The 25556-nt window shown below is 40.7% G+C and overlaps 1 long non-coding RNA gene across 4 annotated transcripts in view; it reads right to left on the reverse strand.

The window, feature by feature from the left end:
- Positions 1-1543: 1543 nt before the first annotated feature.
- The window catches only part of LOC146403859 (uncharacterized), a 37901-nt gene continuing 13888 nt past the window's right edge, over positions 1544-25556 (reverse strand). The window contains exons 2-4 of one of the 4 annotated variants that reach the window (XR_014843722.1): positions 24697-24828; positions 18324-18388; positions 13985-15118 (exon numbers count right to left, since the gene is read on the reverse strand). This is a non-coding gene — a long non-coding RNA (uncharacterized LOC146403859). Of the gene's footprint in view, positions 4414-13984; positions 15119-18174; positions 18389-24696; positions 24829-25556 lie in introns of those variants that run through there. The other 3 variants (XR_014843720.1, XR_014843719.1, XR_014843721.1) reach the window with 3 other exon arrangements.

The following is a 25556-nucleotide window of genomic DNA, read 5'->3' on the forward strand; positions in this document are numbered from 1 at the left end:
ACCCACCAAAATATTAGGGAACTCCTGAGGAAAGTTTTTTGTTAGACTCTGGGTTCCAATATCTGGGTTTGGAAATATTCTGTTCAAGCATATAGGGCAAATATTTTGTCATTTTATCCATAATGTAGAAATTATGAGTGCAAGCTTTGAAATTGGACAGGCCCAGGTTTAAGCTGTGGCTCTGCCACTTTCTACTTGAAAGAAATTGTTTCACCTCTCTGAGCAATGGTTTCATCTGGAACTCAAGGATAATAGTACTTTTTCCTCCTCAGTAAAACCGATAATAATAGTGCTTACTCATGAAATCACTATATGAGGATCACATGAATGCAGTAGAATGCATGGAACATATTACCAATTGACTGCTATTGTCATTGTCATCATTATTAGCTCTAACACAGATATAAAAATGCCAATAGTTAATATTTCATTTGTACTACTATATAGAATGGTCAGTTTTTAGAGTTTTGCATTTTTTGTAGAAGTCCTAAAAGTAAAATCATAAGTCTTTTATGAAAAAAACATAAAAGAAATACTAAAATAGTTATGTTCAGAATTTTAGAAAATTGGACTGACAATACTGTAAACTACTGACCCAAACATTAAAAAAAAAAAACTCCAAAAACGAAAACTACCTAACCAGGTAATATAATATTTCTTTTTATTTTACTTTATTTTATTTTATTTTTTTGCTTTTTAGGGCCGCACCCTCAGCATATGGAGTTTCCCAGGCTGGGGGTCGAATTGGAGCTACAGCTGCCAGCCTACACCACAGCTCACAGCAATACCAGATCCTCAACCCACTGAGTGAGGCCAGAGAGCAACCTCATGGTTCCTAGTTGGATTTGTTTATGCTGCGCCACAACGGGAACTCCAGTATTTCTTTTTAAATAATATATTCTAATGAGATGAATGCTTGGTTTTCATTCTCTCCTCGAAATGGAAAACATTTTCTCTAATATGGTCACTGATAGGGAACAATTATGACTTTTTATATCATAATAAAATCCTCTGTTATTTGTATTTATTTTACTATAAACTTGGAAGAGTTGAGGAGCACAACAATACAGGATTATCACTTCCCTTAAGGAAAACAACTGATAAAATGGCAGTCACAGGACCTATATAACTTTATTCATAAGTCAGGTGGTAATGGAAGTGAGAGCCAGTAGGCCAGTATTCAATAGAATATTGGTGTTATAATAAGCAGATAAGTCAAGAGTAGAGAGGTAAGAGTAATGCTACCAACTACATGATTACGAAAGGAAAGAGGTTTTTGATTCAAAGTATGTGCATAGCTTTTATAGCACATTTTCCTTCATTCTACTATAGACTCATCTGCTTAAGTGGGTCAGACATCATGAATTGTTGCTCTAGTTCCCAGCTGTGTTTATCGGTTGATAAACCAATAACAATATCAACAACTTCAAAAAGAAGAAAAACATTTTTATTGGGAAAGTAGTTTAAGGCATAGTCCTAGACATGGGCTCAGAAAATAATTAACAAGAAAAACCTGCTGTGAAAATAAGTAAGACTCTGAGAATTAAAGTGACCAATTTATTGAATTTTCCAAGCAAAGCAACTTAATACAACACAAAGCAACACAAGGTATAGTTAGAAAAACTCAGTTACTCACAGAAACTGAAACTCAGACAGGTTTATACTGCCTTAGCACAAAGCAGAATTACCCTGTTTCCTTGATCAGGAAAATGGTTCAAGAAAATGTGCTCATTTTGGGTGTTGGGGGTGGGAGTGCCCCAAAGCTCTACGTCTTTCTTGGGCCAAATTAGCCATGTTCAAAGTCAAAACTGGAATGCCTATAAGTTCAGATGTGTTTTGTAATAAAGAGAAAATTCTATTTTAAAGCAAGACTATACTAGGGTCAAATGAAGGCTTTTCAGATCACAGAACTTACTTTCTATATTAGACTCATGAGAAAAACCAAGGGGAAGTGTTAGGACATCAAATCCCCTTAACTGCTAGCATCAGCTTTTTGATGAAAAGGTTGCTAGAAATTGCTTTATATCTTGCTAAGAGCATTAATTATCTGAAGTAAAACTATTATCCTTCTCTATTAAGGAAATCTCTTTGTCTTCCAATCTAGTTATTATGAGTATCATGAACAAAATATAAATTGCCCTTTTTTTTTCTTTCTAATTTTCTGTGATTTTCTGTCTCGTTTGGATAGTCTGTTACATACATAAACTATGTCTGTTAATAGTTGACAATACCTTATTTACATAAGTTGTGTCAGCAGTTAACGACATTCGTTAGAGAATCATTTGAGGCCTTTGAGCTTAAACTTACTAGGTGGACTTTGAAGATAACAATTATTTTAGTTGCTTATCAGAATAGCATAATAGCTTTTCTTAAACACCATTCATTTGGTGACTCAGTTATCTACTGTCAATTATGTGCAATTAATGATTGAACCCATTTCTAATGGCAAAGGCTTAATAGCCTTTGGCTGAAAGAGGTGTGTTGCTGTTATGGCCTCACCTAGTTCTCTAAGGAATCTGCATCTGGCTCAACCAGATGTATCAAAACCTTATATAGACCCTAAAGGGACTATAACTCTTCATATACCAGAAGACCTTTAAATTCCCTGGGTTTTCTAGAATAAACCGCTTCAGTTCTTTTAACTTTATCTACGTCTCCTTTTCTTTTTTTCTTTCTTTCCTTTTCTTTTTTGGCTGTGTCCATGGCATGGCTAAGTTCACAGGCCAGGGATCAAAATCATCACCACAGCTATAACCAGAGCCACAGCAGGATACTTAACCCGCTGAACCATGAGGGAACGCCTCTCTTTCTTTTCTTTCTTTCTCTCTTTCTTTTGTTGTTCTTTTTCTCTTTCTTTTTAATATGTTACAACTCTCATATAAATTCTTTTGAAATTCTCCATTCTTTTTTAGATGAGATTCCCATTATGAGAAATGGAATCTTCTTTGAGATGATTGGGTGAGTCCTGAGTAGGGTGAGTCCTGAGTATTCTCTCCACTCTTCAATTTACACTCCTATAATGCAACTTAGAATTATTCTTACATAAAATTATATTTCATCATTAGACTTTAAAATCTAAACTCTAGGAGTTCACTTGTGGTTCAGCGGGTTAAGGATCCAGCATTTTCACTGCAGTGGCTTGGGTTGCTGCTGTGGCGAGGATTAGATCCCTGGTCCAGGAAATTGCAGCAGGTGGGGCCGAAAGAAAGAAAGAAAGAAATTAAAAATAAAATCGGAACTTTAAGTGCTTGTTTAGCCTACTTATCTTCTCAAATTATATGTAAGAGGTTATTTTGATTATCCTGTTGAAATCCTCTGCACCTGTTTTACCAAAGGCATTTTTCCTAGGTGATTTTTAATTTCATCACACTTGTTAAGACAGAAGACATCCAAAGTGGAGGGTACACATCCTAGGGGTACTCAAGACAAACGACTACTGTTGAGAAAGAAAATATCCCAATGTCTACAGCACTTCCTCACCTTACAATGGGGTGACATTCCCCAATAAACCTATGGTTAGTTGACAATATCCTCAGTCAAAAATGCATTTAATACGCCCTATCAGACGACAGAGCTTAGCGGAGCCTCCCCTAAATGTACTCAGAGCACTTACATTAGCCTACAGTTGGGCAAAATGCTCTAACACAAACCATTTTCTTTTTTGGCTGCCCCTGAGGCATGCAGAAGTTCCTGGGCCAGGGGAACCTGTGCCACAGCAGTGACCTGAGCCACAGAAGTACCAATGTGCCAATGCAGGATCCTTAACCAGCTAGGGCACCAGGAAACTCCCACAAAGTCTTCTTTTTTTTTTTTTTTTTGTCTTTTTGCTATTTCTTGAGCCAATCCAGCGGCATATGGAGGTTCCCAGGCCAGGGGTCGAATCAGAGCTGCAGCCACCGGCCTATGCCACAGCCACAGCAATGCAGGATCCGAGCTGCATCTGCAACCTACACCACAGCTCACGACAACGCCGGATCCTCAACCCACTGAGCAAGGACAGGGACCAAACCCGCAACCTCATGGTTCCTAGTCGGATTCATTAACCACTGCGCCATGACGGGAACTCCCACAAAGCCTATTTTATAATGAAGTGTTCGATATCTCATGCAATTCATCAAATACTGTACTGAAGGTGAAAGAGGAATGGTCGTCTGGGTCCGGAATAATTGGAAGTGTGTCCATTGTTTACCCTCCTGATTGCATGGCCGACTGGGAGCTGCTTGCTGCCACTGTCCAGCATACAAGAGGGTATCCGAGCGTATCCAATAGTACATCCCTAGCTTGGGAACAGAGGAAAATTCAAAAATTTGAAGTTCGGTTTCTACTGAATTCATATTGCTTTCACACCATCATGAAGTCCAAAAATCTTAGGGCGAACCATTGTAAGTCAGAGATAGACTGTATTTGTTTTACCTAAAAAGAAAGAAATTAAACGTTATGTTTAACATACACACTGACACTGGCATGCTCATACAGTCCTCTGTCAGTCATCGTACGCTCTTTGAGTTATCCTGAGAAGGGTGGGCTTCCTCTTGAAGGAAAACTCTCAATCATCTGCCATCAGCATATTGCAGTTGTAACGTAGGAGGTCATGATGTGATTAATTTTGTAAAAACAAATCCTTTCAGAGAATCTACATAATACTTTGTATTGATATGGGGAGTAAACATGGAAACTTTATTTTCCATCAAGTATTCGAGATGCTTGGGGTTAAAAGTATAGTTCCTGGATACACACAGCCTTGATCTGACCATAGTTCTGCTATCAGCAGCCATGTAACTCTGGGCAAGTTATTTCATATTTCTGTGGTTCAGTTTCTTCATCTATAAAATGGAGATCATCATAGTATCTACTGCACTGGGTTGTACTGAGGGTAAAGTGAGTTTATATATATATATATGTATATATAAATCTGCCATCAAAATAAGCTTTACATAAGCACTAGTTGTTATTATTACTTACAAGCGTAGTTAAAAATCCAGACAAATGATGCATTTTCCTCTGACCAAAAAAACCCAACCAAACAAGAGATCCAAATTTCCCTACTTTTTCTGTGAGTAGAACTTTCAAGGTAAAGTTTTCCCCCTTTAAGTGTACATGTGGGAGTTCCTGTTATGGCGCAGAGGAACCAATCTGACTAGTATCCATAAGGATGCAGGTTCAATCCCTGGCCTCGCTCAGTGGGATAGGGATCTAGTGTTGCCGTGAGCTGTGGTATAGGTTGAAGATTCGGTTGGAATCCCGAGTTGCTGTGGCTGTGGTGTAGGCCAGCAGCTTCAGCTCACATTCGACTCCTAGCCTGGGAACTTCTGCGTGCTGAGGGTATGCCCCTAAAACAAACAAACAAACAAAAACAAACCCATATATTTGTACACATTTTTTGAAAGAAATATTCTGGAGAGAATGTTGTGAAAATGATATTTGAAAGTATGTAATTGTGTTGCAAAAAAAAAAACACCCAGTATGTGTGTCCTCTTAAAACTTATATATATGCACACTTTAAAATTTTGGAAACAATTTTTTTAACTTGTGTAAATATTTTCAAAAAATAGATTTCAGTGGGTCTCAAATTCATCTGTTGAAAAGATAAAATGCAATGCCTTTAAATTTCAGGCAGACCTTGGAGATACTGCGGGTTCTGTTCCAGCCACTATATTAAAGCAAATATTTCAATACAGTGAGTTTGGTTTTCCTGTGCATATAAAATTTATGTTTACACTCTACTATAGTATATTAAATATGCAACATCATTATATCTTTTAAAAAGTATACATACCTTCATTTAAAAGATCCGTTATTGCTAAAAAATACTAACCATCACCTGAACTTTCAATGAGCTATAATCTTTTTGCAACAGGAACATCAAAGATTACAGATCACCATTACAAGAAAAAAAGTTTGAAACATTGCAAACTTTTCAAAATGTGACACAGAGTCACAAAGTAAGCAAATGCTATTGGAAAAATGGTGCCAATAGACATACTCGACACAGGGTTGCAACAGACCGGTTGTAAAAAATGCTGGATCTGCAAAGAGTGACAAATTTAGGCACAATAAAACAAGGTATGCCTATAGTTTGCAAGAATTGTGGATTGATGGCAGGGAAATGGAAATTTACTAGTCAAACTTCAACATAAACCTTTGCAGAACTGGTTGATGAAACAGGAAATGAGCACTTAAATAGATATAGCCAACAATGCCTTTCTTCCATTTAAATCTAAATATCTTTTTGAAATATATTTTTCAGCTATGATAGTTATTAAAACACAGAATGATTAGTCTTGGAACCAGATCTGCGAAGTGCTAAACCAAGATTTTTAAAAAGTAATAATGTGCCAAGCAACAAAACATCAAATGAGGAGTTCCTGTTGTGGCTCAGCAGGTTAAGAACCTACTATCCATGAGGATTTGGGTTTGACCCCTGGCCTGGCCCACTGGGTTGAGGACCTGGAGTTTGCCGCAAGCTGCAACTTAGATCTGGATCTGGCATTGCTATGGCCGTGAAGTAGGCCTGCAGCTGCAGCTCCAATTCAACCCCTGGACAAGGAACTTCCTCATGCTGCAGGTGTGGCCTTAAAAAGAAAAAGAAAAGAATTTACTGCTTTTTGTTCTCTTCCTTCCTTATCCAATAGGCTATTCCTGTGACTAAACTGCACAGTATCACCTGCTTCTCAACTCCTTCCCCTCCTCCAGACCTGGCCTTTACATAGGTAATGATTGGGATTTGAATTTGAAACTGGTCCCTTGTTTTTGTTTTATGATGCACCATGTATAGAAGTTCCTGAGCCAAGGATGGAATCTGAGCTGCAGCTATGACCTAGGATCATTTAATCCACTGGGTGGGGGTGAATTGAGCCTGAGCCTCCACAACGACCTGAGCCACTGAGTTGGATTCTTAACCCACAGTGCCACAGCAGGAACTCCTGAAACTGGCCATTTGAACACCCACTTAGTTTTTATGTAGTTTAAATAAGCCATTCATGACTTATTTTTCTCTTCTAGATATGTGTTAGGTGCTTTTAATGCAATCTTATATAAATATTACTAATTTAGGGGATCCCATTGTGGTACAGCAGAAATGAATCTGACTAGGAACCATGAGGTTTCGGGTTTGATCCCTGGCCTCACTCAGTGGGTTAAGGATCCAGGGTTGCCGTGAGCTGTGGTGTAAGTCACAGACTCTGCTTGAATTCCTTGTTGCTGCGGCCGTGGCGTAGGCCGCCGGCTGAAGCTCCGATTCCACCCCTATCCTGGGAGCCTCCATATGCCACAGGTGTGGCCCTAAAAAGCAAAAAAAAAAAAAAAAAAAATTACTAATTCAACAAACACTTCCTCTGCAAAGCAGTGTGTTAAGACAGAGGGATGATTCAAGATACAAAGATGTACTGTACTTTCAGGGGGGGTTTATATCCTTGATATAACATGAGAAAAATGAGAAAAATACTTCAATTTTTTTCTTCTGCAATGTGGACTGCCTTCACTATTGAATGTATTTCCCAGTATACTGCATTTTAAATTATCTTACCACTTTTGCCTTGTGTAGTTTCTTCAAGCCTAGTACCATCTGTTTGAAAGTTTCACAGGCATGTTATTTGGCTTCAGCTATGCCTTTCAAATTTCATCTCCTTACTTGTAATTTTAACCCATGATTGGGATACGTTTTTTTTTTTTGTTTGTTTGTTTTGTTTTGTTTTACTTTGCATTTTAGGGCCGCACTCACAGCACATGGAGGTTCCCAGGCTAGGGGTCCAATCGGAGCTACAGCTGCCGGCCTACACCATAGCCACAGCAACACAGGATCCGTGCCTTGTCTGTGACCTACACCACAGCTCATGACAAGGCCAGATCCTTAACCTGATGAGCAAAGCCAGGGATCCAACCAGAAACCTCATGGTTCCTAGTCAGATTTGTTTCCATTGAGCCACAAGGAGAACTCCTGGGACACGGTATTTTTAATTGCTACTTATTTGCACTGGAGAACAATCACATGAAAAAGAGGTAGAGGAAAATACTTCTGGAATCTAAGATCACAGAAATTAAAATTGCCTGTATCCTTAAAATGGAATCCTGTACCATTTCCCTAAATAGCAAAAGAATGTGGTGATTTGAGGTATTCAAGGCAAGAAACTGGATCACATGACTTCCTGGGGTCTTGTTTACTTTTAAACTCTGCAAATAAGCAAAGTCCAAAGATCACAGCCTTTGGAAGAACTTATACCCATTTGGCTTTTTAAAAAGCAAGCAGTATTAACAGTTCAGAAACTTTGGGCATGAAAAGTCAAAATTAGTTATGAAAGTCTATGATAATATAAAATTCAATTTAGAAAACTGTAAGCAGCACATAAAGGCAATAAAGAGACAATATCTTTGAGCTTTTTTTTTTTTTTGTCTTTTCTAGGGCCGCACCCACGGCACATGGAAGTTCCCAGGCTAGGGGTCGAAGCTGAGCTGTAGCTGCCTGCCTACGCTGGAGCCATAGCAGCTTGGGATCCGAGCCGAGTCTGTGACTTACACCACAGCTCACGGCAACCCGGGATCCTTACCCTCTGAGCAAGGCCAGGGATCAAACCCGCAACCTCATGGTTCCTAGTTGGATTTGTTAACCACTAAACAATGATGGGAACTCCTGAACTTTTTTTTTTTTTTTTTTTTTTTAATTTTTTGGCCATGCCCACAGCATATGGAAGTTCCCAGGCCAGGGATCAAACCCACACCATGGCAGCAACCCAAGCTGCCACAGTGACAATGCCAGATCCTTAACCCACTGCACCACAAGGGAACTCCCAATACAGTGTAGTTTTAAGGACATGGCTTTAAAGGAAAATGACCTTGGGTTTGAATCTCACTCTTGCTTTCCAGCTCTGAACCCAGGACATTGACTAGCTCCCCAGCCTCAATTTTTTTCATTTGGAAAAGTACTTCCTACTTCATAAAGTTGTTGTGAGGATTAAGAGAAATAATCAGATAATAAGAACACAATATATGGTAAAATTAAAATTTGTATGTATATAGTTGACCCTTGAACAACACGGGGGAATGGTTATTAGAGGCACTGGCTCCTTTCCCCTGATCCCAGCTGAAAATCCGTGGCTAACTTTATTTTTTGTCTTTTTAGGGCTGCACTCTTGGCATATGGGTGTTCCCAGGCTAGGGGTCGAATTGGAGCTGTAGCCTGCCAGCCTCCACCACAGCCAGAGCAAGGTGGGACCTGAGCTGCATCTGCGACCTATACCACAACTCATGGCAATGCGGTATCCTTAACCTGCTGACCAAGGCCAGGGATCAAATCCACGTCCCCATAGTTGCTAGTCGGGTTTGTTAACCACTGAGCCACAACAGGCACTCCAGTTAGTGACTAATTTAAGTCAGCCCTTGTACCCACAGTTCTATATCCATGGATTCAACCAACTGCAAATGATGTAGTACTATAGTATGTACTTATTGAAAAAAAATCTGCACATAAGTGGACCTGCACAGTTTAAACTCATGTTGTTCAAAGGTCAACTATAATATATATAAATTGGATACATATAACACATACCCATTTGGATAGGCAGAAAGATCCCCCAACTTTCCCCCAAAAGGCATATCCTGGTTCCAAGAACCTCTGAATATATTATATTACATGGCAACAAATTAAGGTTACAGAAGGAATTAAGGTTACTAATCAGTTGACCTTAAGATAGGAAGAATGTTCTGGATTTTCTGAGTAGCTCCAATGTAATCCAAGAGTCCTTAAAGTGGAAAAGGGAGGCAGTAGAAGAGTCAGTGAGAGAGGTGTGACTAAGGAAGAATGGTCAGAGAGGTGCAACACTGCTGGCTTTAAAGGTGGAGAAAGGGCTAAGAGCCAGGCAATGTGCATGGCCATTGGAAGCTGGAAAAAGCAAGGAAATCTCACTTCTAGAGCCTCCAAAAAAGAAAGCAGCCCAGCTGACACCATGATTTTGGCCCAGTAACATCAATGTCAGACTTCTAACCTATAGAACTATAAGATAATACACTTTTTTCTTTCTTTCTTTTTCATTTTAGGGCATCGCCTGCAGCATTTGGAAGCTTCCAGGCTAGGGTTTGAATTGGAGTTACAGCTACAGGCCTATGCCATAGCAACACAGGATCCAAGCCATGTCTACTACCTACACCACAGCTCATGGCAACACCAGATCCTTAACCCACTGAGTGAGGCCAGGGATCAAACCCCCATCCTCATGGATACTAGTTGGGTTTGTTACCACTGAGCCACAATGGGAACTCCCCACTTCTCTCATTTTAAGTCTCAGAATTTGTGGTCATTTGTTACAGCAGCAGATAGAAAACAAATTAGGTACTTAGATATATCAAGGAGCCCTACAAAAGTTGGAGGTAAATGTGACCATACAGAGAATTATCCTTTCCCCCCCAGTTTTATAAACCATACTAAGTCACAAACATTTTCATTTTTCTTTATGTAACTAACTGCAAGTCTGATTTACCATAAGATTATCCTCCAAGCAATAGCAGTGCTGTTGGCTAAGAGTTTAACCCATTATGGTTCCTTGATGATAGCTGACAATGACAGGAATCCAAGTTTATTTAAGTACTCCCTAGTTTCTTAGAGCATTGTAAAAATTAGTTACAAGTTGACAATGACATTGAAGTGGTCCTGTCATCTCCTTGAGAGGTGAGGACAGAGGTTGTCAGTGGGGGCAGGCCATACTCACTGAGGGTTTCCTGCTTCTTCTTGGTCCTATCAGAAGCACATTATGTACACATCCCCATTTTACAGATAAGAAATGGAAGTTCAAAGAGGTCAACCAGTAGGAAAGTGACAGAGCTAGGTTCAGTTGAAGCCCACAATCTCTCTAGAGCACCACAGAGCCTCCAATGTCAACAGGTAGTACTGGGTGAAAGGCATCAAGGACCAGGTGTATAAGTTTACAAACTCAGATGCCTAAAGCACCTGGGAGGCACCACAGGTGCGGAGGGTCAGAGGTGAAAGTGAGATGATGAATGGCAGCTGACAGCCAGTCTTGGTGAGGTGCAAGGGGCAGGCATGCCCTCTCTACAGGGACCTTGCACAGCTTCCACAAGCTGAGTGCTGCTGTGTGAGAACAGGGGCCCCATGTTGCCAGCTCGATTCATTTTTCAGTATAATGAATAGCAGTATACATTGTCATGTGCAATGGCATAATTTCAAAATGTTGGAACCAATTCAGGTTCCTTAAAACACTGTGCAGGCCAAATAAGCCACATCTCTTAAGCAAATCTGCCTCAGGGGCTGCCCATTTGAAACCACTGGTGTGATCTTAGGGATCAATACTGACCTAGGAGTGGTCTGAAAGATGTGGAAAGGATTGGACCAGTTTTTTTTTTTTTTTTTTTTGGTCTTTTTAGGGCCACATCCAAGGCATGTGGAGGTACCCAGACTAGGGGTCGAATGGGAGCTGTAGCTACAGGCCTACACCAGAGCCACAGCAACATGGGATCCGAGCTGCATCTGTGCCTACACCACAGCTCATTCAAGCTCATGGCAATGCTGGATCCTTAACCCACTGAGCGAGGCTAGGGATCGAACCTGCATCCTCATGGATGCTAGTTGGGTTAACCTCTGAGCCACAACAGGAACTCTGGATTGGACTAGATTTTTGATTGAGCTCCTTGAGAAAGGACGATGCCCTAATCCAGGAACGAGAGAGGTAGACCTGTCTACCAATAGTTAAAGCAACTCTAAACATATTAACCCACTTCTTTTCATTTATTTTCCTCTTTCCTAATGGAGAAGCACCTTGGGGCAAATCTTTCTTGACAGATATGCTTATCTGCCATAGTTCTGTATGTGATAATTAGTAGCCAGATTATATCAACTATTTTTAGTAGAAAACAGCTTAATAATGCGAATCCAATTTTTATATGTACAAAAAATTGACACATCATAATATATGAGACATAGGAAGAAATGGCATAAGACTTTGAAAATATGTATTCAAAACTGTGCAATAAAAAAATTATAGTTTAAAGGTACTGATACACATTTGGAGTAGAAAACTCTGATTTGAGAATCATGGCTGCAGGAAGCTCTGAGGGATGAGCTAATGGTGGAAACTGCAATTATACTGCAGACAGCAGCTTCACCATCATGAATTTTCTCTGGCAGAGGTCTGCAGCCCCGATGTAGCAGCTGGATTGAACTTGGGTTGGAAAGGGTCAAAAGGTCAACAGAGCAGAGGAAGAGAGCCCAAGTAGAGGGCCAAGCCATTTATGCTAAGAAGAGGAGGTGACAGGCAGAAAGATGGGGCCAAGGACATAGGGACTTCAATAGGTACAGAGTGAAGTTTACAAGAAATTACTATATATACTCACACTATTTACATTTTAGAGTACAGTGTAATTTTCAAAGCATTTTTAAAGACAGACTTTATTTTTCAGAGCATGTTTAGGTTCACAGCAAAACTGAGCAGAGAGTACAGAGAAGTCCCATATACCCACTGTCTCCACGGACACATAATCTCCTCCACTACGGACATCACCCACCAGGGGTGGTACCCATGTTAAAATAAATGAAACTACGCTGATGCATCGCTACTAACCAAAGTCCATAGTTTACCTTAAGGTTCACTCAGTGTTGTGCATTCTGTGGGTTTGGACAAATGTATAACGATGTGTATCCATTATAGCGTCATAGAGAATAGCTCCAATGCCCTGAAAATCCTGTGTTCTGCCTATTCAACCCTCCCTGCCCCCTGCAAACACAGATTTTTTTTTTAATTGTCTCCATAGTTTTGCCTTTTCCAGACTGTCATATAACAGGAATCATACAGTATATAACCTTTTCAGACTGGCCTCGATTACTTAGTAATATGCATTTAATACCCCCATCCCCTCACAAATTTACATGGTTCAATGACTCATTTCTTTTCAGCATTGAATAATCTTCCATTGCCTGGATATGCCAGTTTATCCACTTACTGAAGGACATCTTGCTTCCAAGTTTTGGCAACTATGAATAAAGCTGCTACAAACTTCATGTGCAGATTTTTGTGTGGACAATGTTTTTTACATTCAGTCTGAATATAGAGCAAATTTTCTAAATCAAATCCTAACAAGCCAAATATAAAACACCAAATCAAATCATTTATCAACATGCCTGGTAGGGATTAACCTTCCAGGACACAATGAAACCCCAAAAACTACATCACGATGTTAGGAATAAAAAACTCTTGAGAGTTCCCCTCGTGACTCAGTGGTTAATGAATCTGACTAGAAACCATGAGGTTGTGGGTTCAATCCCTGGCCTCCATCAGTGGGTTAAAGATCTGGCGTTGCTGTGAGCCATGGTCTAGGTTGCAGATGCAGCTCAGATCTGGCATTGCTGTGGCTATGGCATAGACTGGCGGCTACAGCTCCAATTAGACTCTGATGATTTCAACAATATTTACCTTTGTCATTTCTCTCTTCTCTGCCCCTCCCTTCCTAATACATAAGCACGAGTTAGCATGACACAATGGATCAATGGATGCTGTGGCCAGGTTGTTCGTGTTTCTGTTTTTTAATGGGGCTTGGACACTTCTGAGATTCATGACTTGGAGCAAGTTACTTAACATCTTTGCGCCTCTTCTTCCTCGTGTGGATTTTTATTTACTTTTTGGCCACATCCATGGCATGCAGAAGTTCCCCAGCCAGAGATTGAACCCATGCCCTTAACTGCTGTGCCACCAGGGAACTCCTGGATTTTTGAGAGTGCCTACCTTATGGCTTAAATAAGTTTATAAACTCCTAAGGTAATACCTGCCTTAAGTACGTATTTGTTAAATAAAATGTAGGATATATACATGGATCTCTTGTGTGAGTGCTAGTCTTACAGGCCTATACACAATTCTGATATGTTGTTCTGTTCAGTCAAAACTGTCAGGTCTGTGATTTGATTTTATCCTACTTACAAGCCAACAAATTAGCTTGATAACACTAACAGTGTTTCACAGATGCTAGAAAAAGACACAAGACATCTAAGTGAGAGAAAAAGAACTTTATTAGTCAGAGCACAGCAAAAAAAGAATGAGCATCACAAATGTTTGCAAGAATTCCTCATCCCCAAGTTCCACTTGGGTGACATGAAGGGGCACAGAAGATGCCATCCATGCAGTGGGTTTGTGTTGCAGCTGGGGACAATAAATGTGGGGAACCCACTGCTTTTCTAGCAAGTAGCAAGCTAAACCTGCTCTTTGTCCCAGAGAAAGATGTTACTTTATCCCTCAAGACTGCCCACCGCAAGCACAACCCTAAGAAGTGATGGGGAAAAAAAAGAAATGGCTTGGATAGAGTGGTGTGGTACAGCACCTCTGAGATGGCCCATAGTGGTTCTTGCCTCCCAGTCACACTTTCCTGGGACCCCTCTAGTTGACTGTAGGCTTACTGATTCTTTTTTTTTTTTTTTTTTTTGTCTTTTGTCATTTTAGGGCCACACCTGCAGCATATGGAGGTTCCCAGGCTAGGGGTCTAATCAGAGCTACAGCTGCCAGCCTACACCACAGCCACAGCAATGCCAGATCCGAAATGCATCTGTGACCTACACCACAGCTCACAGCAATGCCAGATCCTTAACTCCTGAGCAAGGCCAGGGATCGAACCCGAAACCTCATGGTTCCTAGTCTGATTCGCTTCCGCCATGCCATGATGGGAACTCCCTGATTCACTTCTTGATCTCTCTTTTTTCCCATGCCCATGGCATGCAGAAGTTCCTGGGCCAGGGATCAAACCTGCATCACAGCAGTAACCAGAGCCACGGCAGTGACAACACTGGATCCTTAACCCTCTGAGCCACCAGGGAACTCCAGACTCACTTCTAACTAATGGAATATAGCACACGTGAGGGGATGTTGCTTTTGAGATGAGGTTATAAAAAGGCTATGGCTTCTGCCTTGGGCACCATCTCCTGTTCTCTCACTAATAGAGAAGACAGCTCATACTGTGAGCTGCCTTACAGAGAGGACTCATGGCAAGGAAAGGATGTCTTCAGCCAACAGACAGGTGAGTGAGCTTGGAAGCAGAATCTCCCCATTCAAGCCTGGAGATGACGGCAGCCCTGTCAGAGACCTGCACCAGGAGCACCCAGCTAAGCTGTCCTCAGATTTCTCATCTACGGAAACTGTAAGAAAATAAGTGATTGTTGCTGTGAGCCTCCAAGATTTGGAGTAATCTCCTATGTAATAACAAATAAGTAATACAAGCAGTCAGGGCCTTGCTTTCTTGGCATACTGAGCAAGACATGCAAGGGCATGAGAGACCCATATATAACCACCTCCCCGTGACAGGGTAAAGCTATGACCCAGGAGTCAGCAATGCCATCTTTCCAGAAAAGGGCTGGCATGCTTAGCATCTAGTATGTACAAAAGAGGCAGTTACTGAGAATGGAAATTAGAATCTGGAAGGAAGCCCATGGCTGGAACTAGCCTTACCAATCTTGGGGCTCTTTTCGAAAATTTTTGCTTGCTTAAGGATATAATGCAGGGCAGAAAAAAAGTGGTTTCTGCTCTGTGCATGTAGTGGGAAACAAGGAGAGAACTTTTTACACCGTGAAATGCTGAAATGGCTGCACTGCACCCAGTGAACCAACTTACCTAGCTGCAGCTGTGATTCAACCCCTAGTCCAGGAACTTCCATATGCTGCAGTGTGGCCCTAAAAAGACTAAGATAATAAAATTAAAATAAAATAAGATAAAATAAAATAAAAATATCTTCCCTGGTCTTATCTGCACTTCAGGGAATATGAGAGTCAAAGGCTTGAGCCACAACATTAAAGGGGAAATAGTGCCCCCTGGAGGCAAGAGTGGCAATACTCAGAGACCCCAAAAGGTGGGAGAAGCTAGGTCAGGCAAAGATCTTAAGAAATGCTAGGAAAAGATGTGATACAATTTAAAATCTCCTTGATTTAAATAAAGCTTTGGAGTTCCTGCTGTGGCACAGTGGGTTAAAATTCAAGTGCAGCAGCTTGGGTCACTGCGGAGGCACAGGTTCAATCCCCAGCCTGGTGCAGTGGGTTTAAGGATCTGTGGTTGCTGCAGCTGCAGTGTAGATTGTAGCTAAGGCTCAGATTCAAACCCTGGCCTGGGAACTCCCACTTGCCACGGGTCCAGCCATTTAAAAAGCAATAAATAAATAAATAAATCCTTTAGGTAATTGGCATGAAAAGTTTGTAACTGTGTGTGGTGATAGATGTTAACAAGACTTATTGTAGTGGTTATTTCATAATATATAAATATAGAATTATGTTGTACACTGAAACTAATGTAACGTTATAGATCAATTACATCTCAATTAAAAAATTCATTCTAAAAAACTAAAAAAATTTTTTAAAGAAAGAAATTGGTATGAAAGATTTTTTTCTTTAACATGGTAAAGACTAGAGTTCCCTTTGTGATTCAGCGGATAACTGAGCCACAACGGGAACTCCTAAATGCATTTTTTAAAATCAAATTCCCAACAAATTTTTTTTTTTTTTTGTGTCTTTTGCCATTTGTTGGGCCGCTCCTGCGGCATATGGAGGTTCCCAGGCTAGGGGTCTAATCGGAGCTGTTGACACCAGCCTACGCCAGAGCCACAGCAACGCGGGATCCGAGCCGCATCTGCAACGTACACCACAGCTCACGGCAACGCCGGATCGTTAACCCACTGAGCAAGGGCAGGGATCGAACCCGCAACCTCATGGTTCCTAGTCGGATTCGTTAACCACTGCGCCACGACGGGAACTCCCCAACAAATTTTTTTATATTTAAAAGCTGAGGAGTTCTCTTGTGGCTTGTTGGTTAAGGATCCAGCAGCTTGGGTTTGATTCCAGGCCTGGGAACTTCCACACGCCATGGGTGTGGCCAAAAAATTAAAACAATAAAAGTCCATTCTCAAGAGTTCTCTTGTGGCACAATGGGTTAAAGAGTCAGTGTTTTCACCGCAGTGGCTCAGGTCATTGCTGTTGCACAGGTTCAATCCTGAGCTGGGAACTTCCATATGTTGTGGGAGCAGCCAAAAAATAAGTAAGTAAATAATGAAAAATAAAAGTTGACTCTCTAGTTTATCTGAAAGAGTACATATTTGAAAACAGCCAAGAAAGTTTTGAAAAACAACTCTAACAAAAGAAGACTTGATCCATAAGACACTGAAGAGAAGTATATAAAATACTGTAAACAGGATAGTGTGGTACTAATCAGGAAAAGACAACTGGAGTGGAACGGAGTCCAGAAAATAACATGACTATACTTAGAGGGTTTCATACATGCTCAAGGGGCATTTCAAGTCAATAGAGGAAGACTGAATTATTCAATACAAACAGCATAAGGATAACTAGCTATCCATAAATTACTGGTGGCTTAAAGATTAAATGTGAAAAACAAAACAATAAAACTGTAAAAAAAAATCTATCTATCTATCTATCTATCTATCTCTATCTTTCAATATTTGGGGTAGGAAAGAACTTCCTTAGCCTAAAACAAAACCTAGAAGCCATGATGGGCCCACAGATTGCACAAAGAGGGGCTCCCGTTGTGGTGCAGCAGAAATGAATCCAACTAGTAACCAGGAGGATGCAGGTTCGATCCCTGGCTTCACTCAGTGGATTAAGGATCCGGTGTTACCATGAACTGTGGTGTAGGTCGCAGATGTGGCTCGGATCCAGCGTTGCTGTGGCTGTTGCGTAGGCTGGTGGTTGTGGCTCCATTTCAACCCCTAACCTGGGAACTTCCTTATGCCAGGGTATGGCCCTAAAAAGCAAAAAAAAAAAAAAAAAAAAAAAAAAGGTTGCATAAAGATTGAAATTGAACACTTTTGTACAGAGCCCTGCCTTTCCTTATGTTCATCCTTCTCCCCTAGGAACCCCTAGGGGAGCATTAGCACCAGATGAGGAAGAGTTGGGAGGAGGTAGAGGGAATCCGTAAAGAAAAGTACTGGGCCTTGGAGTTCCCGTCGTGGCGCAGCGTAAAGGAATCTGACCAGGAACTATGAGGTTACGGCCTCACTCAATGGGTTCAGGATCCGGCACTGCCGTGAGCTGTGGCATAGGCGCAGATGCGGCTAGGATCTGGCGATGCTGTGGCTGTGGTGTAGGCCAGTAGCTGTAGCTTCGATTTGACCCCTAGCCTGAGAACCTCCATATGCTGTAGATGCAGCCCTAAAAAGCAGAAAAAAAGAAAGATAAAAAGAAAAGTACTGGGCCTGGTTGGAGTGACCCTATATACTTGGAAAGGTCAACTCATGTTATTCTGGAATAAGGAGGGGCTTTGGCTTCTTGGAGTAGGGGAATCTGATCTTTTCTGTCAGAAAGATGTTTAAACTTTTATACATGTTGTGAATTATATACTTACAAGCCACTGTGATTCTTAGCATCTGTCGGGCAGGTTTTCTTTCTTCCTTTTTTTTCTGGCTGTACCTGTGGCACATGGAAGTTCCCAGGCCAAGGATTGAACCCGCGCTGCAGCTGTGGCCTGTGCCACAGTTGCAGCAATGCTGGATCCTTAACAAGCTGTGGTACAAGGGAACTTCCTGTCAGGCAGGATTTCTAATACCTTCTGGGAAGCCTCACTGGTGATCAAATAATCACTGAGTAATTAATAAAGACATAAGTTTATATGCCAAGAGCTATCCTAGTTGTTTGGCTTACTGTATATAATTGAATCTTCACAATACTCCACTCTACAGATGAGGAAACAAATTTGAAGATATTATACAATTTGCCTAAAATCATAATAGCTGGTATGTGGAATTAGAATTAGTTACTATTCATTAAATTATAGTAACTATGTTTAATATTATAAACTACTTCTTTTTAGGACTCCTGTAACCTATAAATCCTATTATTCTTTATTATTAAAAATTATTCCCAGCAGTTCCCATCGTGGCTCAGTGGAAATTAATCTGACTAGTATCCATGAGGAAGCAGGTTCAATCCCTGGCCTCGCTCAGTGGGTTAAGAATCTGGCGTCACTGTGAGCTGTGGTGTAGGTTGCAGACTCGGCTTGGATCCTGAGTTGCTGTGGCTGTGGCGTAGGATGGTGACTATAACTACGATTCGACCCTAACCTGGGAACTTCCATATGCCACAGGTGCGGCCCTCAAAAGACACCCCCCCCCCAAAAAAAAAAAAAAAAACAAAACCTATTCCCAGATTCAACACAACTGAAACTGTGAACTCCCTGAGTGCTGAGTTTCACCTTGGCATCCTGTTCATCAAGCACAGTGTCTAACGTACAACAAGTTCTCAACAAACGTTTGCTAAATGAATGGATAAACCAATACTTAATTCAGCTTGTCCATTATAACTCCTGGAATATTACCTTCCAATGTTAATCTCATTGTTAGTGTATAGTGTAGTTTGGCTTGGTTTAAGTTGCTTTTTCGACTTTGCAACTACGAAGTCTTTTCTAATTGAAGACCATATGATGAGGTGACATTTCTGGCCATTCAAGTGCCAATTTGATTAAATAAACATTTATTGAGTTCTTACTACATTAGGAAATTCTAGGAAGATAAATATGACCCCTGCTCTTAAGATATTTAAGTGGATGGTATATATTTGTACAAAATAAATATCCTACAAGGCAGAATATGATGAATCCAAAGAGTTATAGGAGCACAAAGAGTAACTAATTATCAGTGGACCACAGGAAAGATTATCCGCTGACCACCCAATTCATCCCAAACATATGTCAAGGCTCCAGCTCTTATCTTTGGCTGGTGTCTGTTTAACCTGGTCCTCTCTACTTATCTCTTAAAGGGTTCAAGAGGGGGCAGCTGAAGCCACAGTAGCTGGCTAGTTGAGGATTCGAGGATCCTGGTTCTCAAACCTTTCTCTTTCATCTTTATTTTTTATTTAAAAAAATTTTTTTAAAAACTTTGTTGCTTTTTAGGGCCACATCCACGGCATTTGGAATTTCTCAGGCTAGGGGTCGAATTGGAGCTGAAACTGCTGGCCTATGCCACAGCCACGGCAATGCGGGATCCGAGCCTCATTTTTGACCTACACCATAGCTCACGGCAACGCCAGATTCCCAACCCACTGAGCAAGGCCAGGGATTGAACCTGCATCTTCATGGATCCTAGCTGGATTCGTTTCCACTTCACCACAATGGGAACTCCCTCTTTCATCTTAAAATAACTAATATGGGAAGCTCCCTTATGGTGAAGGGGGCTAACGATCCAACATTGCCACAGCTTCGGAACAGGTTGAAACTGTATCGTGGGTTCAATCCCTCCTCCGAAGGCATGGCCAAATAAAATAGCAAATACATATCTGTCAACCGTCTCCTAGTTTAGGGCCTGATCCAAAGAACACACCCAAAATTACCCAAGCTACACTTTAAACCGTTTCACCTATTACCCCTAAGTCCCTATAAATTAAGTAGAGTGCGTTCATTTTTCCTGAGAAAACTATGGCTTGGAAAAATTAAATGGTTTCTCTAGCATGTAAGTTGTAGAACCAGGGTTAAGTCCAGAATGTGTGAGCACAGGTTCAATGAAGATACTGTTTTTGGTTTTCCAGAAGTGAAAAAACATTAAATATCCAGTTTTCTGTAAATATGGCCTATGCTTGATTTGGAAGTATACCTTTGCTTTGAATATTCAAATTAGTAAATGAGTCAAAATGATTAGCATGAGATAGACATTTTAAAAAACCCTTTTAAATTTGTAATAATATTCATGCACTATTGAAACAACAAAGCTAAAAGAACTCCTGATCTAGTTACTGCAGGTAGTAAGTTCTTAGCTTAACTGGCAACAGAGGCTAATTATAGCAAAGAAATCAAAGGTGAAGGCAGACGCTGAAGTGAAGAAAACATGCATTGTCTGGTCACTGCTTCTTCTCTGCATCTTCAAAGTGGAACCAAATTTGGCTTTTACGGATGCTACCTCCAGTTCAACTATTTTTAATTTTCTAATTTCTGAAGTAGAGAAGATGGAGTTTAGCAAACAGGCATTATCTTAATTGCTTTTTAAAAAAATGTTTCAGAAATAGTGCTATTTTCAGATTCTGTTAATTTAGTAACAGTAGACAAATCACAGTGAGTAAACAGGTCAAGAACCTGAGAAGCCTGAATGATAAAATTCAAACATCCAGCAAAAGCACTGTTATTTAGCAGCCTGCGTATGTGTGCCAAGCGTGGTGAGTGTTTATGGTTCACTGGACTGGACTGAATGCCAGACACTTCAAAGAACATTCCAAAGAGATGGGCTGACTTACTGGAAGTTGAAAGGCTCAAACCCTGCATTTTGTCCTTTTTTTTTTAATTGAAGAGTTTTTATTATGCAATATTTAGACATTTTATAGGACAACTAATCCAGTTTCTACAACAAATCAATGACATAAATTTTTTAAAAGGAAAAAAAAAAGGAGGAAAGAAAAAACCAGTGCCCTGGGTTAAAGGAGACTTAAAAGATCTAACAACCAAATACATGCTATGGATCTTATTTGGATTCTGATTTGAACAAATAAACTATAAAAAGAAATTTTTTGAGACATCAAAGAAATGTGGTTATGGAATTGATACTAGATGTTAGCAATAAATTTTTACATTTCATGAATGTCTGTGGTATGTATGAAAATGTTCATATTTTAGAGTTGGATCCTTATTATAGTAAGGAACAAAATTATATATTTGGGATTTGCTTTTAAATATCACAAAGGAGAAGTTCCTGTCGTGGCACAGTGGAAACAAATCTGACTAGGAACCATGAGGTTGTGGGTTCAATTCCTGGCCTTGCTAAGTGGGTTAGAGATAGGGTGTTGCTGTGAGCTGTGGTGTAGGTCACAGACGAGGCTCAGATCTGGTGTTGCTGTGGCTCTGGTGTAGGCTGGCAGCTATAGTTCCGATTGGACCCCTAGCCTGGGAACCTCCATATGCCGAGGATATAGCCCTAAAAAGCAAAAAGTCAATCACTAAATAAATATTTCACAAAGGAAGAAAAGTGACAGATGAAGTCAATGTCAGCAAACCTAATATTCATTGAGTAATTTAATTCCCAAGGTAATGGGAATTCATTGCACTCTTCTCTTTCTACAGAAGTTTAAAATTCTCAAAATAAAAATATTTTACAAAATTTAAATTATGGTGGGGTTATGGCTATAATTTTAGACCTTCTAGACTTGTGAAGAATCTACCATGATTATTAAAAACTGTATAAACAATTCTTTACAGATGAAGTTAGTTTAAGTCTGTTTGGCTTGCCATGTGGTTGGTCTGGGGTTTTTCTTTGGCCACACCTGGGGCATGCGGAAGTTTCCTAGGCCAGGGATCAAACCTGTGCACAGCAGTGACCCAAACTGCTGCAGTGACAATACTGGATTGATAACACACTGCACCACAAGGGAACTCCACCATGTGGTGGAGTTACACTCTCTGAGAAGAGGTAAACATACTCTCAGGTCATAAACACCTGCATTTGCCAAAGTTGCTCTATACTGTAACCCTGCTTCCATGCTAGATTTTCTCTGCTCATTCTCCGCCTATCAGTTAGAGTTATATTTAAAACTATAAATAAGTCATCTTACTCTCCACTGAAAACCCTTCAACAGAGTCCAATTCCTGGAACAAAATCAAAAGCTTTCACATGGCTCAAACAGCATGTCTGTCCCAGTAAGGCCACCTCTTGGTTCCTGCCTTGCTGGCTTCTGTCAGCCCAGCCCTTCAGTGGCCAAGGTCTGTCCTGGCCCATGACCTTCCTAGAGCTGTTCATTCCTCTTGGAACATCCTCCACAACCCATTGTTTTCTCCCTTATGGAAACAGTTCTTTTCTCATTTATCAATTTTCACAATTTATTTGGGTTCAATAGTTTTGTGTCTACTTTCCCCACTCTTCCCCACATGTATTCTATTTACCACTGTATAGCAAATAATATTCAATTTTTGTTGAATTAGCTAAGAAACATTTTTACTAAGCTTCCAGTTCCATAAACATCACAGGAATATTAAAATTTAGTTTTGGAATAATGGAAAAAAAGGATTTGGTCAATATTATCTAAAAAGCTGACTTCTCTTGTTGGACTGCCCGTTGTGGCTCAGTGGGTTAAAAATCCAACTAGTATCCATGAGGATGTGGGTTCAATCCCTGGCCTCACTCAGCAGGGTAAAGATTCAGCAATGCTTAACCCTGCAGGCTGTAGTATAGGTCGCAGATGCAGCTCAGATCCTGGGTTGCTGTGGCTGTGGTATAGGCTGACAGCTGCAGCTCTGATTTGACCCCTAGCCTGGGAACTTCCATATACCACAGGTGCAGCCCTGAAAAGCAAAATAAATAAATAAATAAAATAAATTTTTTAAAAAGTACACATTCATTTTCAGGTTATATGCAACAATTTGTAAAATTGATCATGTTCCATGATGGTTCAGCGGGATCTGGTGCTGTACCTGCTGTGGCTTAGGTCATTGATTTGGCAGGGGTTTGATCCCTGACCCATGAAGTTCCATATGCCGTAGGCACAGCAAAAAAAAAAAAAAAGTGACTGTGTACTGGATTACAAAACAAGTCTCAAAATAACAAAAATTCCTCTATAGATCTAATCATATGTGGTAAAAGCACAAAAACATGTAAAACATCAGGTTCCCTGACAAAGGCAAGGAGTGGAGTTCCTGCGGGGGTGTAACAGGATCTGCAGCATCTCTGAAGTGCTGGGATGCAGGTTTGAACCCTGGCCTGGCACAGTAAGTTAAGGAGCATTGTCGCAGCATAGGTCTGATCCCTGAGAACTCCATATGCCCCAGAGAGGCCAAAAAAAGGGGGAAAAAATGACAAAAGGCAAAGAGAGGCAGGGAGGGAGAAGAGGGGAGGGGCAAGGAGGGGAAGTTTTAGCTCTACCTAAATGTCTTAGTGGAAAGAAAGGAGGGAAGGAAGGAAGAAGAGGGAGGGAGGGAAATTTAATCTCAAATGGCTCAAAAAAAAAATCTGTGCATGTAATAGAGACAGACAAGGATAAGCAAATGTGGTAAGCTATTAAATCTGGGAAACTGTGAAGAATGTATGGGAAGTCTTTGTAATATTCCATCCAGTTTTTCTAAAAGTATGATATTAACTAAAAAAATTTTAAAAAGTTACAGCAATTATGGCCATCTCAATTCATGGGTCAATGAGTGTCATCTTATTCTTCACATAATTTCATAATTTTAATTAATTAATTAATTTGCTATGCCCATGGCACACCAAAGTTCCTAGGCCAGGGATGGAACCTATGGCACAGAAGCAACCGGAGCCACATCAGTGAAAATGCCAGATCCTTAACTGGCTAGGCCACCAGGAAACTCCAAAAAGAAAACATTTAACCCAAGCCCAGCAAATGGTTTATAAGAGGAGCCCCTTGCATCCGAAGAGATGGGGCTGTCCTTCCCCCATAGAAGGCTGCCTTCCAGCAAAGGCAGGTGCTCTCAGGGTCTCTGTAAGCAGAGGGGCCGAGAGCTTAGTCCCCACTCTCCCCTGGAGCTGGTGGCCCTGTGCAGGGAATGACCTGCCTCACTCCTCCGCCCTGACCCCACATCCTACTTATCCACACTTCGCGGTTGTTCTCTATGATAGGATAAATAGATGAATAAACATTAAAACACACCTTAAATCTGTCCACTCATGCTCCAGTTTCTGCACATGGATGCCAATGTCATTTGTCTGGTATTTACAGATGCAAATGTAAACAAAGCACTGTACTTTATATAGTAGAAAATATAAAAATAAATACAAGACATGGCAAATGCTCACCTCACAACCACCATCTGACAGCAGAAGGAAAGGCATAAGTGACTATGTGTGCCAGAGGTTACAGGGTCCACTTTCATTTTTGCTGGCTCACTTCATTTTCATACCCATTCTGTGCAGTAAATTTCATCATTCCTGTTTTATAGATGAGGAATCCCAGAGAAGTTATTAACTAGCCCCAAATTGCACAACTACTAAGTTACAAAGCAAGGAACTTACCCCAGGTCTGTCTGACTCCAAAGTCCATGCTCTTTCCACATCACCATGTTTATAAAGTCCCAAAACATAAATACTGTAAAAATTTCACTTACTCAACACTCTTGGCGATGAGTCATCCTGGACAGATGAGTAAGTGAAAGGCCATCCTCTAAGACAAAGAACATTGTTCAAAACCTTTCAAGCCTGGAGCAGAGAATACTCCAGAAGCCTTTGGGAAAGAGGCTTTCTTGCAGTGCGTATCTTTGCCCTCTTGGGCTTCTGACATTTGAAGCCCAGCACACCTTGTGTCTGACAAAGTTCTTCTCGAAAACGCCAGCAGAAGATGGCCAAAGATCCTTTTTGCCTATTTGCTTCCTCAAAGCACAAATGAGATAGATTGATACTCAGAAATAATTTTAGTACATATTAAGGGAGAAACAGAAATATTTATAGAGAGTTCCCATGGTGCAGTGAGTTAAGAACCAGACTGCAAAGGCTTGGGTCGCTGTGGAGGTATGAGTTCAATCCCCACACAGTGGAGTGGGTTAAAGGATCTGGCATTGCTGCAGGTATGGCTCAGACTGGATCCCTGGCCCAGGAAGTTCCATGGACGTGGGCATAAAATTTTTTTAAAAAAAGAAATATTTATAGAAACTACAGCCAGG

This window comes from Sus scrofa, chromosome 4 (genome assembly GCF_054392235.1).
Source record: "Sus scrofa isolate SSC_HxYL_T2T_F1_AM1 chromosome 4, Sscrofa_HxYL_maternal_Yorkshire_Landrace_v2.0, whole genome shotgun sequence".
Classification (NCBI taxonomy): domain Eukaryota; kingdom Metazoa; phylum Chordata; class Mammalia; order Artiodactyla; family Suidae; genus Sus; species Sus scrofa.